The sequence below is a fragment of the Pinus tabuliformis genome, chromosome 3_2 (assembly GCF_031772625.1).
Source record: "Pinus tabuliformis cultivar Carrire ecotype Pingquan chromosome 3_2, CPIR1, whole genome shotgun sequence".
In the NCBI taxonomy this organism is placed as follows: Eukaryota; Viridiplantae; Streptophyta; class Pinopsida; order Pinales; family Pinaceae; genus Pinus; species Pinus tabuliformis.
The window spans coordinates 11,434,763-11,444,599 of NC_142302.1; positions in this window are offsets into that span (position 1 = coordinate 11,434,763).

Below are 9,837 nucleotides of genomic sequence, written 5' to 3' on the forward strand. Positions count from 1 at the left end.
ATGCAGCATTGTGTTGGTTCATGGGTTTACCTGGAGATAGCATCACAACTTGGGCTCAGATGCAACAAGCCTTTAACAACAAATATCAGGACTACTATTGGTCAAAGGATACTAAAGAAGAAATTTTCAGGATGACCATAGGCAATGATGAATCCTTAGAGGATTACGAAGAAAGATTCCAGCTTAGTTACAAAAGGGCCAGGTGCACACTTGACCCTGAGTCACTAAAGTTGGTCCTGCTTAGGGGAGTAAGAGAAGATCTTCTGGATACCTTACATTTGTTAGCAAGAGGAGATATCTACCAATTACCCTATGAGGATATCAAGATTGTCTTTAGAAACCATTCTAGGGCAGCCAGGAAAAAGGGTAGGGGTAGTCAACCTATGGCCAGTTCATCATCTTCCAACTCATCCATCAAGGGTGACATTACGAACATGCTAAAATATTTCAAAAGCGAGATGCTACAAACCCTTGCCTTGCAAATGGACACCATGAACATTAAGAGGAAGCAGGATGAAGCAGAGAGAGCCTTGGCCATTTTTTGTCCTAGATGCACTAGGAGGCATCCCAGGAATGAATGTCCATTGAACTCTATTGAAATTTTCTCGGTCTGTGAAGAAAACCACTCCATAGACAAGTGCCCTTCTTTACCTGGACTCAAAGTTGTATATCAAGGAGCTGAAGGGGTCACTGAGTAGCTTTGCTACATTAACCAAAGGAGACCTCATGGGCCTAGAACATACCAATAGGGCATGCAAGGGTTGTCCCATGCATATTGCAACCCCAACCAAAACACAACCATACCTTCTTGGGGACCCCCTGCACATCCTTCCTAGTCTACACCCCCTCCTTGGTCTTATGCATCTTAGTATCACTCCTAGCCAGCCAACCAGTCATTTCAACCTTATGCTCCACCAAAACCTCAGTGGAATACACCACTCCAGGGGTGGAGGCCCTAATACAACAATGATCCAGCTCTATTTCCTCCACCACCTGCCCAACCATAGCTCCTACACTCTGCTCCACCCAAGAAGCCCAAGATGCATGCCCAGCCAAACCCGAACCCGAATAACAGGTAGGCTCAACAAGTATATAGTGGAGAGACATCATATCCAAATTATGGTGTGGAAATCTAGGAGATTAACCTAAGATCTAGGAGAGTTCTCCCGAATAACCAACCTCCACCTCCACATAGGGAGGTTGAGGAAGAAAGAGAGGAAAGCAACCTTAAAGTAAATACACCCTTTCCTGAGAGATTAGCCCAATCACTCCAGCCTACCCCAGAAGAGACTGAAATTCTAGGAGAATTGAAAAATCTATGTGTAAAGATCCCAGTTCTCCAGGCAATAAAAGATGTTCCCATTTACAATAAGTTAATTAAGGAGAAGTTCTTCAAGCATCCAGGGAGGTGAAAAAGGGATGCTCCTACCATTAATGTCATTGGGTAGCTGTTCAACTTAATGCTGGGGTAGGTAATCTGTCCAAATTGTTTGGACCCTGGAAGCCCTGTAATAGATGTGCACATAAATGGAACCATTTTCCCACACACTCTGATCAATCTTGGGGCTGACATTAATGTGATGACCAAGGACACCATGCTCAATCTCAACCTCCAAGTTTCATTGGGAAGACCACAACACTTCTGCAACTTGCAGACCGTTCCACAGTAACCTCTGAGGGAATTCTAGAGGATGTGATGGTCTCCATTGACTCTTGGGAGTACCCTGCAAATTTCCCAGTTCTCCAGCCTAAGGATAAGCTTACTAGTTACCCTCTCATCCTTGGCAGGCCATGGTTGGCCATTGCCAATGCTTACATTAGTTGTAGAGCTAGGAATATGACTATCAAGAATGGGCATATGTCCAAGCACTCATTCCTATACCCTCCTACTCAACCTTCTCTAGAGCATGACTTACCTTTATGGTTGGAGGAGAAGGAAGAAGATGAAGTTTATTCCGCCCAACTTTATGCTTTAGAAGCAACCATGGGAGGAGGACAACAGGATGAGGATGAATTGATTGAACACCTACTCCAAAGTCCAACTCCTGGTTCATTACCCTTAGAAGAAGCAATAAAGAAAACCCAGAGCAATCATCCAATTGACTTATGCTTGGCCGATTCCAACCCACTCTGTGTCAAAACCATAGAATTCGGCCTAGAGAGAACCTTGAAAATCAATCCATCTCTTTCTTCTCTTGAAGAAGAGAAGTTATGCAACATGTTAAAGGAAAATCTAGGAGCCTTCGCTTGGAGTTACAAGGAAATGAAGGGAGTACACCCCTTAGTGTGTACTCACCACATATACATCAAAGAAGGTTGTAAGCTGGTCTGACAAACACAAAGGAGGATGACTCCAGCTCTTAAAGATATATTCAAAGAAGAACTACAAAAACTGCTAGATGCAGGATTCATTTACCCTATCTCTGACAGTGAGTGGGTCTCTCCTTTGGTGTTAGTTCCCAAGAAAAATGGTAAGTGGAGAATTTGTGTCGATTAAAGGGAGTTGAACAAAGCCAAAAAGAAGGATCATTTTCTTCTACCCGTCATTGAACAAGTGCTAAATGGATTGGTAAGGAAAAGGATTTTCTCTTTCCTAGATGGATTCAGTGGGTACAACCTATTATCACTCCAAAATTTATTTTGAGTTGATGAGAAGGAAATGATAGAGGTAACCACAAACCTAATTTGGAGATTAGGATCTAGCCTTCCTAATGCTTAGTGAGGGCTCTCCCTTTATGTTTTAACTTTGTTTAGTTAAATGATTTTAGGCTAGTTATGATTGTACTTGGGTTTTGATTTGGATTTGGTGGTGGGATCACTTAGATGAATAGAGGGATGCCTTTGACCATTGGGCTTGTTAGATTTGCTACGCAATGCTAGTTTTCCAAGGTTAGAGGAGAATCTGGTCTGTGCTATGGTGTTTTCAAAGGGACCCCTCCTGGGTCATTTTTCCTTTTCTTCGCATCCCACTTTCCCTCCATCACCTCTGTTTTCCTATTTTTCTCCTAAAACCCGACAAATTAACCCCTTTGGCTTTAGCCCCAAGTGCCAAAAGCCCAAACCCTCATAAAACCCTTCCATACGCCCTCGCGCGCTCGCTAAAACTATTCATCGTTTCCCTGCCGTTGATTTCTTCCTCGCGGAATCTAACGGCTCCCGTCACGCTAGATAAAGTAACCCGAATGATCATTTCCCCACCGTTCGATTGTTCCCATAACGATCCGACGACATTCGCTCTTATTGCACCCATGAATCACCAGAACGTTAGCGCGTGATGAGAGCGATTTTCTCTCTCATCTGCTGCTACATGTTAGCCGCTGAGTGGTATCGCACGCCCCTGTCCTTTTACCGCTTTATGCCCAAAGGCGGTGCGATCAATACCAAAACTGCCCGACTAATCCGCTCCCGCCCATTAACGCCCGTGTAGCTCGGCTACCCGATCACCGTTCGATCTGTCTACTAGAGATCCAACGGCCCCGATTGACCCCGCTCTCACCATGGCCGATAGCCTCTGTCGAGCCATCTTCGTCATTCGTTTTCTCGATCCGACGGCCATCATTTCTGCTCATCCAACTCATCCGCTCGCCCATGCGGTCCACGTCCCCTAACCACTCTGCTTGCCCGAAGAGGAAGACAACCAGCTTGCCATTACCAGTCACTGATAGGTCCCAACAACCATGTTTAACAGACAGTATGGCCAAGGGAGAAAAGGATAGAGCACGACCCTGCAACTACATTTAGCAGTTATGGAACCCCACTGGTACGAGCACTCCAACTGCCTAAGAGGACAACACAGCACCTGAACAGATCGAATTTTTCCACTGAAGCAAGCAAACACACTCAGAGACTCCATCAGGCAGTTAAATGTAGTTGGTGGTCAATTATGACCCCTCCATACCTAAATGGCTAAGTGCCCTTGTAATGTAAAATCTATAAATACCCAAAAGAAAGATGTAATCAAGGTTGATAGGTTGGAATTTGATGTAAGGTTCAACTTCTGGAGACTGTAGATATTTTGTCACTTGCAACGTCTCGTCTTCATTTTTAGCTAATACAAGCTTCTTTTGCTGTTAACTGCTCACTTTCCAATTTCCCTCTGTTCTAAGCTGTGCCTGATATGCTGTGTTCTTGAGCTCTTGATGTTTAACATTAGATAGATGTCATCCTATCTCTGTGTTAGAATCTAGCATGCATCATTGAATAGGTGGTCCAGGTTTCTTTCTGTCTAATGCAGGAGAGCTGTCATCTTGTCTTTGCATTAGTAGACTAGATTTGAAGACTTTCTTACTGGTTGCAGCTGTCCATCACATGGTCTTGTGCATCTGCTGGTGTGGTTAGTATTCTCCATATTCACCTTATATCTCAGACTGTGAGTAGTTGGTGGTCTAAAGCCTTGTAGTCTGAGAGTTTTCACACATGTCTGGAGTGGAACAAAGTAGAAGTGGTTATCTTGCTTGGACAAGCATCATTCCTTCCATTCATCCATTGCAAAAATAGTTGAATTTATATGTTACCAGGCATCTCCGAGCTACAACCTAGAAGAGCTTCTTGGAATCCTAACATAATTGGTGCCATTGCCGAGGAGAGGAGATTGAAGCTCAGCTTCCTTGGGAGAACGACACAAATCTAGTTTTGATGATAGACAACGTTTGGACACATTTTTGTTTGTAATCATCTATCTGGCGACTCTACTGGAGGACCAACCTTTTGGCGACTCCACATCATAGTTCTAGCTCAGTTTGTGAGGCATACTCAGAGAAATCCTCAGAAATCACCAACTGAGCTAGTGCCTAACCCTGAGGAGATTGTCAATTTCAAAAAGACATCACAGAAAGGAGCATCAGGATCAAGTAAGCCTAAACAATCTTATGTATCTCTGCAAGAGAGGCTTGTAACTGAGCATGTTCATTTTGAAGATATAGAGCCTAGCATTGTCAGTGAATAAATACCCTCAGAGATTCATAAAGCTCCTTATTCAATAAGTTCCCCTTTGGATCTCAGTCCAAAGAAAACCTCCCCCATAGTCCATCAGTTTCCTTCACCCCTGTCATCCATTTCTCATCCTTCAATCATCCAAACTACCAGTACCTTTCCCTCTACCCCAGTCATGGCAGGTCCACAAGCACCCACTAAGATGGAGAGAATCATAGCTACTAGGTATGGACCCCTGGTCCTGCCTATTCCTTTGAATGCCATGCCTGCAGGAGAATACCAAAAATACATGCCAAAGTTCACTAGTGCAGAGGGAGTAACGGCTGATGAACACCTTGAGTTTTTTAATAGCTATGCTGATAACCTAGATATCAATGAAGATGATGTATGGATGAGAGTTTTTGTCCAAAGCCTTGATGGAGAGGCTAGAAAGTGGTTTAGAGAATTTACCCCTAGGTCTATAGTAGATATTGAGGCATTAGACAATGTGTTTTTAAAGCATTGGGGAGATAATAAAGACTTTCTATATCGTACTGAGTTTGGCAACCTCAAAATGGAAAATGGGGAATCATTGTCTGATTTTAATAAAAGATTCAATCGTATGTATAGTAAGATACCAGCTGAAGTAAAGCCTACCCCCACCTCTACAAAACTCACCTATGCTAATGCCTTTGATTCTGACTTCTGCTTGCTGTTAAGAGAAAGAAAATGTGCTTCTATAGTTGAAATGCAAGATTCAGCCTTAGAGGTGGAATCCAATATCATGGCTGTAGAAAAACTCAAAAATCATGCTGACAGAAGGAGACAAAGAGGTGCAGTTTCCTCCTCCTCTTCATCTTCAGAGCCTAAATTAGAAAAATGACTAAAATGATAGAGTCATTAGCTGCTGAAATATCCAAATTGAAGGTTGAGCAGAGTTCTGGAAAAGCAAGGCTACCTAGCACATTTGCTTCTAGAAATCCAAACCCATTCAAAAGAGTAAATGAACAATTGCAGACCATTCAAAGAGGCAAAGAGGCTAGTGAAGAACAAAAAGTTAAGCTCCTTTACAAAACGTATTCATGGAGGAGGAGCAATTTGAGGAGGAGGATGAGATTCACTGTATGGAAGACACGGGCAGTGCTGCCTTTTTGACATTGGTTGCCTATGAAGAGTCATTACTCAAAGACCAGACCAGCTAAGAGTGGGACAAAGAAGCTGTACTAGATATCGAAGACCAACAAAGATACAACCTGAAGTCAAGAACAAACAATGTTAAAGAAAGTCCTGCCCAAAGAGCTACTGTCCCCACAAAACAACAAATCAGCAAACAGAAAAAACCAGCAGCTGATCCAGTCATCCTCAAAGCACCAGCTCAAGAGGTAAGAGGCCCTGACAAGTTTCCTTCCCCTTTAAGTTTTGAATCAGAAGTCCAAAAGTTAGAAATAGTTGTACCTCTGATAGAACTTGTAAAGAGTGAGGTCTTTAGAAAGCCTATCATTGATGCCCTTGAGAGCTAAAATCCTCACAAGCCTCCCATGACTATATCAATCTACAAGATGAAAAACCTGCAGTTGTGCTTAGCCCAATGACTGAACCCTCTGATATTAGCTCCCCATCCTTTTATGTCTCCTTGACCATTCATGAAAAAACCCTCCATAACTGTTTGCTGGACATAGGAGCCAGCCATAATCTGATACCCAAAGCTGTCATGGAAGAGTTAGGCCCTGACATTACCAGACCTTATCATGATTTATTCTCATTTGATTCAAGGAAGGTGAAATGTCTAGGATTAATCAAAGACTTAGCCATCACCCTAACTCAGCTGCCCATGAAGAGCATGATGATGGATATTGTGGTAACATATGCCCCCCCTAAGTCTGGCATGTTACTTTCCAGAGGTTGGATTAAGATGTTGGGTGGGACACTACAGAATGACTTATCTTATGCCACAGTCCTAGTTTTTGTAGGGGAAATCAAAAGACTGTACAGGGAATCCCAGCTGGCCTATATTATCAGTGATGAGAAGAATCCCACTAATCATCCCATTTATGCCGTGGGAACTGATTTTAGAGCATGTATTCTCCAAATTGAAGAATCCCATAGGGCCTCGGTGCAGCTCAAGAAACTAGTAGACCAAGCCATGGAAGAGCAAGGAAATCAGGTTTGGGATATGTTCTTTGATGGAGCATGTTCGAGGGAGACTGCGAGAGCAGGAGTGGTGCTAGTGTCTCCAAAACAAGAAATTACCCATCTGTCTTTTAAATTGACTTTTCAGGTCACCAACAATATAGTAGAGTATGAAGCTCTGATATTGGGCTTAAACACTGACAAAGACAGAGGAATTAGGGACATAAAGGTGTTTGGAGATGCTAATCTCGTCATTCAATGTTATGAAACCAGCTCAAGAAAAGATAAAAAATATAGATCAACACCTTAGAATTCAGCCTCTTCGAGGTGGCAACCTCCTTTACATTACATAAATGAACAATTCTTGGATGATACAAATGACAAAACCTCCTTTCTATATATAGGAGTCTAAGGAGTCACAATATAATCCAACCGACCTAACAATAATAATATAAAGCCACAAAAATAACAATAGAGCGATTCTATGGGGCACAGAAATAACAATATGGGGGTAATAGGGGCACAACAATATAAATAAGGGGTATAACTACAATAGTAATGGGGTAATCACTAGTATTATAAGGACCCAACATGCCCCTCTCCTTCAAAAAAGTGTTGTCCTCAACGCTTGAGTAGTTCTGGATACTTCTGCATAAAATTCTCATCCTCCCATGTGGAATCTTCAACGGATAAGTTCTTCCACTTGATAAGATACTCTGAAATTGATCGATTTCATAGCTGTTGAGTTCTTGTTTCTGTGATTGCTTCCGGTTCCAATATAATTTTTCCTTCCTCATCAAGTTCTGGCAATATTGTTTGAATTGGGAGCTTGTCACCTATAACCTTCTTTAAACATGAAACATGGAAAAGTGGGTGCAATCGAGAAGCTGTAGGAAGCTCCAATTTGTGTGCCATAGTACCAATCTTTTGCAACACCTTGTACGGACCATAATACTTTGGTGATAATTTATTATCCTTCTTAGCTTGTTTTAGGGACATTTGCTTATATGGTTGTAGCCGTAGGAATACCCAATCACCTACATCAAAACTTCTTTCACTGCGATGTTGATCTGCCTGTTGTTTCGTTCTATTTTGTGCCAACACGAGGTTATCCTTTAAGAGTTGGAGGACTTGTTGTTGATGTTCGATGTGATGTTCCACTGCTTGAACCTTAGAATTTTCTCTTAAATATGATGTGATGGATGGTGGTTGATACCCATAAAGTGCCATAAATGGGGTCATTTTTGTTGCTGTATGGAAGGAAGTGTTATACCACCATTTAGACAGAGGCAACCATTTGATCCATTGTGTCTGTTTATCAGATACAAAGCAACAAAGATATCCTTCCAAACATTTGTTTACTATCTCAGTTTGCCCATCAGATTGAGGATGATAAGATGAGATATGAGCTAACTGAGTACCAAGACAAGAAAATAATTCTGTCCAAAAATTTCCAGTGAAAATGGGATCTCTGTCACTTACAATAATCTTTGGGTTTCCATGTAGCTTTTGAACTGTTTCCATAAATGCAGTAGAAACTGTACTGGCTTTAAATGGATGTGATAATGCACAAAAGTGTGCATACTTGGTAAGTCTGTCAACTACCACCATGATGACACTCTTTCCCTCAGACTTGGGTAAACCTGTGATAAAATCCATTGAAACCTCCTCCCAACGTTGGCTTGGAATGGATAAAGGTTGTAATAGACCCGATGTCTTAATTGTTTCAACTTTATTTTGCTGGAAAACCAAACATTCCGCCACAAACTTTTGAATATCTGATTTAAGGCCATCCCAAAAAAATTCCTTCTTAACCCTGTGGTAAGTTTTTAAAAATCCTGAGTGCCCTCCTAAGGGAGAAGTGTGCAATTCCATAAGAATATTTTGTTTTAGCTGGGAATTCTTACAGAGGTATAAGCGATCTTTGTACCATAACGAATCATTTTGCCAGCTAAATGTATCAGAAGTACTGGAATCTTGTTGTAGCTTTCGAATAAGTGCCCACACTTCTTCGTCATTCTTCCATTCCTCCCTTGCTTCGTTTGTCCAATCTGGTTGGATAATAGAAATGGCACACAACAATGCTTCCACATCCTCATCCTTTCTTGAGAGTGCATCTGCCACCACATTTTGCTTCCCTTTTTTGTAGATGATTTCAAAGTCATAACCCAACATCTTTGTGACCCACTTTTGTTGCTCTTCAGAGGATAATCTTTGTTCTAAAAAGTATTTAAGGCTATCATGATCCGTTTTTACCTTGAAGTGTCTTCCCATTAGGTAGGGTCGCCATTTCTTAAGTGCATGGAGTATTGCCAACATTTCCTTCTCATAAATAGCTTTGCTTAAAAACTTTCCCTTGATTGGACGACTTTCAAAAGCAATGGGTCTTTCATCTTGCATTAGAACAGCACCAATTCCATTTCCTGAAGCATCACATTCCACAATAAAGGTTTTTGTGAACTCCGGTGTAGCTAAGACCGGTGCTTGGCACATTGCCTCTTTAAGATGTTCAAAGGCCTTTGTTGCTTCCGGAGTCCATAAAAAGGAATCTTTCTTCAATAATGTTGTTAGAGGTGCTGCTATTCTCCCATAATTCTTAACAAACTTGCGATAATACCCTGTCAACCCAAGAAATCCTCGTAGATGCTTTATGGATGTGGGGATTTTCCATTCCTTAATGGATTTAATTTTGCTAGGGTCTACCTTAACTCCTTCATGAGATACAATATGACCCAAATATTCCACCTCCTGGACTCCAAAGAAACATTTGGATCTTTTTGCATATAATTGTTTCTC